Raw genomic sequence first — 7,432 nt, 5'->3', positions numbered from 1 at the left:
CCACTTTCCCTCGTCGGAGGTCGCAAATTACGTTCGCAACTCTCCCATTTAGATCGTTACAATCAATTAAAACACTCGGTAAATCTACAAATATACTTTGTATACCCTGCAGTACAGAATTCATCCAGCAGTTATTAAACTTGTTTGGAAGACCAACTGAGACCCCAGTTTTCTTCTTCGAGAAATTTATTATTTTTAAGTTACAACTTAATGAATCTTGAACCAATGCGTACACCAACCAAACTCGATAGTTCGTAACGTCAAAGTTTACATGGCGAATCTCAAGAATGGCTGATGCAAGGCGATCAACTGTATAACAAACGCATAATCCACAACTAGACTGGTCTTGCTGAACGACTGTCGAATCATCTCAAGAATGGCTGATGCAAGGCGATCAACTGTATAACAAACGCATAATCCACAACTAGACTGGTCTTGCTGAACGACTGTCGAATCACTTGTAAATGTAATGTCCTGGTCAGTTATACATTTAAGGGCTGGAATAAGGTATTTGTTTACTAAACTTTTCAAGCGATCGCTGCTGGAAACAACCGAGTCGTACAGAACTAGAGTATTATTCAACTGACTTAACCACAACACAACAAAATGATTTTCATACAAAACGGGTAAAACAACATTTTCACATAACTGTCCGTCACTGTTTATTATTCCTTTTAATGCTCGTTGCATGTTTTTAATTATTTTCCACTTAAAATTTCAGAAGCTAAAACACTTGACACACATGCAAATTTACCAGGCGAAATCGAATTACATATGGCGACAGTTCTAGTAATATAGCAATCTACAACTTTATCCGTTAACCACCCAAGCGTCGCATCGTTGTGAGAACGAGCAAAATTTTCAGTAAGCGCAATATACGTTTTGCCCCTTGGTTTTGGGCAAACCGAACACATGTCCAACCATGACAATGAATGGCGCCATTTAGTGATTATTGCAGTTTCAAATATGGACTGGGTGTTGTGGAGAATTTGGTGCCAAATGAAATCTGCAACAGGTTTGCAAATTGAAATCAATATTTCCGGGTCAGGGCAAAAAGCAAATCGTGCCGTGAAAGGACTAGGGGACATTCCTGTTTCTTTCGAAGTTTCATTCCGGTATTGTAGCTGCTTAAAAGCAGTATCTGAAGAGTAATAACTTGTTCGTTTGCGTTTTCTTTTTCTAAATTTTGACTCAATCACAGGAGTCAATAGTTTCTTGCTCGAAGTACGATTTTGGGTGGATTTAAGATAAATGTGGGAGTCAGCAAACAGTTTTTGCAAAATCATTATGGCTTGATAATACTTTACAACGAAGTCGTCAATTTTAGCAATTCGTTTCCAATCTATCACATTTGTTTTTAAATCTCCAAAATGTTGTTCAATAATTCCTTGGGTTCGGTTGTTCTTCAAAATGCTTTGATGGCCTAGTTGTTTAAGGTTGTTACATATATCACTATGCTGTTTGTACTTTAGCGATTGATCACCGGAAGTTGTGCCTTTGTGCATATGTCGGGACAAATCTCCAAGCATAAATTTTGAAGTAGAACAGATTCTGCTTAAAGTTATTTCCAAAACTTTACTCGAAATCTCAGTGTTATGGTATATATTTGTATGCATTTGGGTCGGTGGTGTAGAATCAGATATTGTTTTAAGAACGGTATCTAATTTTCGTTTGTATCTGGCATAGAAGGGTGAGTGACTTTCTTGCAACTTGTCCGATGCTTTTGCAGTAAAAAAATAGTCGGTTTCGTCTGTAACTGTTTTGCCGTCATTGTCATGGTCGAACCGAGCGGATTGCGACTGACCTTGTGACTTAAGTCTTTTAAAATGCAATTCGACCAATGAGGAAGAAGCTTCGCTGTTGGTTAAAATGAAAAAGCTTTCTACTGCTTCGTCTAACTCTTTAACGGTCGAACACGAAAACATGACGTTTATCCAAAACAAGTAGGTTTTGACTAGTTTTTTGTTTTTGCAGTATTTACCACACAAAATTTTTGCTGCTTTCATAGCGTGGCTATAGCAATTGGCAACAAATGTTTTTTTGCAGGTCGGAATCGCCAGGTACACCTGTTACAATTCTGTAACAACGCCTGTAATAATCTAAGCGCGATTCGCGACACATTGCTTTTAAAACAGCGTTCCACATTGCCATTGAGCCATCAATTACTATCAACTTGGGTTTTTTCGCTGTCCCACACAATTTTACCGCATCAAATAAAAAGTTTTCTAAAAAGTGACTAATTGTATTGGCGTCGTGGTGACTTGTTACGCACGTAGCAACAGGTAGCGGTGTGCTCCCTGGTGTCGGGTTTCGAATAAGTAAAGTGTAAACTTGGAAATCAGAGTAATTTTGAAGGCGGCATAAAATACTTCCGGTCGCATTGAAGTAAACCACGTCAAACATGCAAGTGCGATGAAAGATTTTTATCGGTGCATCTATGTACAGGATTACCATTGGGGGGTGTAAACTTATTACTCTTACAAAACGATTTTGTTTTTCATCCATTTCCAATCGAATTGAGGTTTATAAACCAGAGTTTGCTTTTTCGGTGACCATAATTACTTTCACTTTTAATATTATTTAATACAGATTGTGACGGTAAAAAAGTGTGGGCCCCTAACCATCGTTCCTCCGGTTTCATGCCATCGTAAATTTCCCTATATTTTTTAACAGCGGTTTGGTTCTGTAAAGATTTGCGAAGCTTTTTCCTCATTGGCCCACAGCAACGCCTACTACGTTTACATCCGGGACGATGATTTCTTTTACCACTTATTTCAACATGCCCTCCAACTCTGTCAACAAACGACCAAAACGTTACCACTAATTTAGTTTCGCAATTACAAGTCTCACAATTTTGATGACCACAGTAAAAATTTATCCAACCTTCCTTGTAGCATTTATCTGCTTTAGAAATTGCAACAACTCCATTTGGATCAATCAGGTATTTATTTTTTACATTAGGCACACAACCGCTATAAATTTGATGCAAGTAATGCAACGTGATTTCAACGTATCGAGAACCATGGAAGTGGTTTGTTTTTCTATTTTTAACCATAGAGTGCCATTCTTGCAATGAAATAATAAACTTTTCTTGTATGTTAATATCATCGTTGTGTTTATATTCTGATCTTGTTGCGTCATTTATTTTTCCAAGTTCATCAAAAACATTATCCACAAAACAATCCTCACTCAAAAAGTCGCTACAAGTACTATCAACACATTCTTCAGTAAGCGTTTTGTTCGACTCAGCGTTTTCATACAAAACTAAATGATCATTCTCGCCGTTAATAGTAACAGAATGAGACAAAGAATCGTTGGCCACTGGCAATACACAAAATTCAGTCTTTGGTAAGGTAGGAGAAACGACAGAGGGGTCACAAGACGACGAACTCTCTAAAATATTACTTAAAACAGTTACTGGCGAGTTATTTTTAACAGATTCGGGCCCATCTGTTAAGTCCATTATTTTGTGTTCATAAAACGATCTAAAACGATGCCTGCTATTAGGACAAACCATATGAGTACGATTCCACTCGACAGCCGAAAACGTAACTGCGGGAGAACAACAATCAAATACGCAACTGGGGTGATACCACTGTGAGCAAGTTTCGCATTCAACCATTAACCGACCATCATAAGGGGTTTGACAAACACAATACGTAATGGATTCGTTAAGTGAATTAGTGACTGAACTATTTTCAGATTGTTTGACAACAACATCGCAATCTCCATTTATTTCAGTATAAGAGTGCTGAACAGCCTGTCTGAATCTTAAGTCAGTTATCCATCTATTGCAAACTCTGTCGATTTTTTGAATTTACGGCTAAAGCGGATGACTCCAAAAAAGCTTTTACCGCTCGGTATGGCAACTTTGAAACATTTGGATAATGGTCTAAGCATTTCGCCAAAGCGATAATTGGACCGTTATCAATCTTGTTTTGATCGTCAACAAAAACATCCTTGTTCAAAACGGTTACCGAAAGTGAACATAGGTTTTTACTAATTACGTCGCGGTGCTTGCTGCAAAAGCTTTGTAAAAACCTAAACCGCTTCATTATTGGCATATTTTTCCACAAGTGACTTTCGCGCAGCAATCCTAAACTACGGTCTCGATTAAATTTTTGTAAGTTGTGCTGGGTCATGTAATCCGAAATGACTTTAACAGTCTCGGCGAAATTTGCCTTTTGTGGCCCACCCCCAATTTTAACAATTTTAGGCAGATGTAGCAAATGAGAAGTAAATGGCAAATTGATACCTGGTCGTTGTTTTAAACATTTTTTTTTTCGATAAAGATTTCTTTGTCTTTGCTTCAATGTTCCACGAAACCGACGTGATTGTAGTATCCAGCTAAAAACAATTTTCGTTAGACCAATGGCGAATTTAAGTAATTGAGGTAAGCCGGTGGAACTCAAACCATACAGTATAAAATCAAAATAAAACAAACTGAACAGACCCAGGCAGAAAATCACAAGTCCGGCAACATTTAGCAGCAGCAGCACAAACGAAACAAGCTCTGAAAGATTTCCTGTGTTGCCATTGCTAGGGGGTCGAGCAACCTCAGCTACCTTGCCCTTCGCTCCTCCGTCAGCTTTGCTAGGGGGTCCAGCAACTGCAGCTACCTTGCCCTTCGCTCCACCGTCAGCTTTGCTAGGGGGTCCAGCAACCTCAGCCACCTTGCCCTTCGCTCCACGTTCTGCTTTGCTAGGGGGTCCAGCAACTGCAGCTACCTTGCCCTTCGCTCCTCCGTCAGCTTTGCTAGGGGGTCCAGCAACCTCAGTCACCTTGCCCCTCGCTCCACCGTCAGCTTTGCTAGGGGGTCCAGCAACCTCAGCCACCTTGCCCTTCGCTCCAGTCGAAACTCTTCTGGTGGCATCAAAGCTGGGAAAAGGCGTTTGTGTGATGTCCCGATTAGCCTTTTTGGATGAGGGACGAATGTGGTCAGCCACACATCCAAAACACAGCCGACTTCGGAATTTCTTCTTCTTCGTTATCTTTATTCCGTCGGTTTCGGCAAAGCCCAACATTTTTTCTAAAATATTGAAATATATTATGGTTATATTTAGGGATCAACCATCAAAATTTAAATAACACAACTACTCACTTGGCACGCTGGAAGCAGCAAGAAGGGCATGAATATGAGCCTCAAGACTGGCCATGTAATGACGCAAACCGACGTCAGACAAGTGTAGGCGGTCGTGCCAAAGCTCTCGATTATGGCCGATGGTAAAGTCCAGGAAGCTGATGCCCATTCCCGTGGCGAGGTTGCGCAACACCTTTTTGATCTCTGGAACAAGGTGCCCGTGATCCCCCTTTGCTGAAGAATTCCAGCCACAATAATCTGCGACAATATTCGTCCATATTGACCAACTATTACTTGAATTGACGGAAAATCCTTTGTCTCAATTCTACCTGCGCTTTGGGGTACACGCTGCAGGACGCCTCAACCAAGCTTCGGTAAGCTGCTTCGTCGCAGGCGATGGATTTGCCTGAATCAACGTCGTTAGTGCCAAGTGCTAGTACCACAAAGTCGACGTTGCCGAACTTTCGCCCAAACTCCACTTCGATGCATCCATGGTCAATATGGCCACCTGGAAGAGAAATTGCATTAAAAACGAATGAATCACTGTTACATGATACCACCCGTGGGTAAACAAGGTTCCTTCCGTTGCTGTCCGTCACCAACAACACAGAAGGAAGTGGTGAACCGTCAGCACGGAGATAGCCTGTTTGTTTTCCACTGACTCCCTTCTAATATTTTACAGCAGGCGTTCGTCTTCCCATGTTGTTTTACAAAAGGTTTTCAATATTTCTCAGTTGAATAATAAATCAATGTTTTCTGCGATAGCATAAATGAGCAATGTTTACAAATGCAACTATAACCGAATAGCTTTCACTTATTTTAATTTTTAGAGAATTCTACTTTTCGGAAAGTGTTCAGAGTGAGCTTTTAACCTTTTAATTCCAAGTGTTTACATTAAATTTTAAGGGTCCTACTGTTACGTCATATAGCCAATAATGCATACACATGCTAAATTGTAAAGGTGTCTGACAAAAAGTTATTTTGCTGAAAATTCTTTAATCGCGCCAAATTTATTTTATTATCAAGGTTTTAAGCATGCTTTGGTCTACACTTCTGCCAATTTTTATTCAATTCTCATTTTCGGAAAGTGTTTAGATTAGGCTTTAAACTTTAAGGTTCCTACTGTTACGTCATATAGCCAACAATGCATACACATGCTAAATTGTATAGGTGTCTGACAAAAAGTTATTTTGCTGAAAATTCTTTAATCGCGCCAAATTTATTTTATTACCAAGGTTTTAAGCATGCTTTGGTCTACATTTATGCCAATTTTTATTCAATTCTCATTTTCGGAAAGTGTTTGAAAAAAGTTGTAAACTCAAGGGCTTAGCCGTCACGTCACAGCCAAAATGGTGCACATGCTAAATTGTATAGGTGTCTGACAAAAAGTTATTTTGCTGAAAATTCTGTAATCGCGCCAAATTTATTTTACTTTCAAGGTTTTAAGCATGCTTTGGTCTACATTTCTGCCAACTTTTATTCAATTCTCATTTTCGGAAAGTGTTTAGATTAGGCTTTAAACTTTAAGGTTCCTACTGTTACGTCATAGAGGCAATAATGCATGCACATGCTAAATTGTATAGGTGTCTGACAAAAAGTTATTTTGCAGAAAACTCTTTAATCGCGCCAAATTTATTTTATTATCAAGGTTTTAGGCATGCTTTCGTCTACATTTCTTCCCATTTTTATACAATTCTGATTTTCGGGAATTGTTTAAAACAGGCTATAACTTCATACCTAATAATGTACACTGCTGCACATGCTAAACACACCTATCAAAGCTCCTGACTTGCTTAGCTTACTGAACAACACACTTGTGTTACCTAAACGAGAACAACAGTTTTGACTTCAACAATTTTGAATGAAGTACTAGAAAGGTAAAATCAACGTACAAACGTAACGACAACGCAGAAATAATGAAACATGTCCACGCCATGTATCCATACTGACACGAGGCATTAACTACGTAACAATGACCGCCACAGAACTTTGGAGTTAATGAAATTCATTGCTTGAAGAAGTGTTTGGTATTGGAGTTTATTTAGGGTTGTTTTGCTGTATAGGAGTGCTTAAAATTCATCACATTAAAAACAATAAAAGAAACCAAGCTGTGCTGAACCACCAAGTTGTGCAACAAATGCCGCGCATTGAACAGCAGAAGCATAAATGCTGTGTACCTTTTGTATTTACTGTTGTCGTTATTTTTTGCTTTTATATGGAATGAAAAAAAAGCAGATGATTTTTCTTTTTTTCAATTGCCCAAATTGGCAATTTTGCTGATTTTGAAAAATTCCTTACAATATTGTACCCTAAATTTCGGACATTTCTAGTGGTTTTATTGGTAGAAATGGT

General features: G+C 38.9%; 1 long non-coding RNA gene across 1 annotated transcript; it reads left to right on the top strand.

The window, feature by feature from the left end:
- The first annotated feature begins 222 nt into the window (after positions 1-222).
- Positions 223-7,432, top strand: LOC145233728 (uncharacterized). The gene is made up of 2 exons (XR_013861170.1): positions 223-1,943; positions 2,674-7,432. It is a non-coding gene; the product is annotated as an uncharacterized LOC145233728 (long non-coding RNA).

Source organism: Phallusia mammillata, chromosome 6 (assembly GCF_965637545.1).
Source record: "Phallusia mammillata chromosome 6, kaPhaMamm4.hap1.1, whole genome shotgun sequence".
In the NCBI taxonomy this organism is placed as follows: domain Eukaryota; kingdom Metazoa; phylum Chordata; class Ascidiacea; order Phlebobranchia; family Ascidiidae; genus Phallusia; species Phallusia mammillata.
The sequence above is the reverse complement of the archived record's forward strand: the minus strand, read 5'-3'. Positions and strand labels throughout refer to the sequence as shown.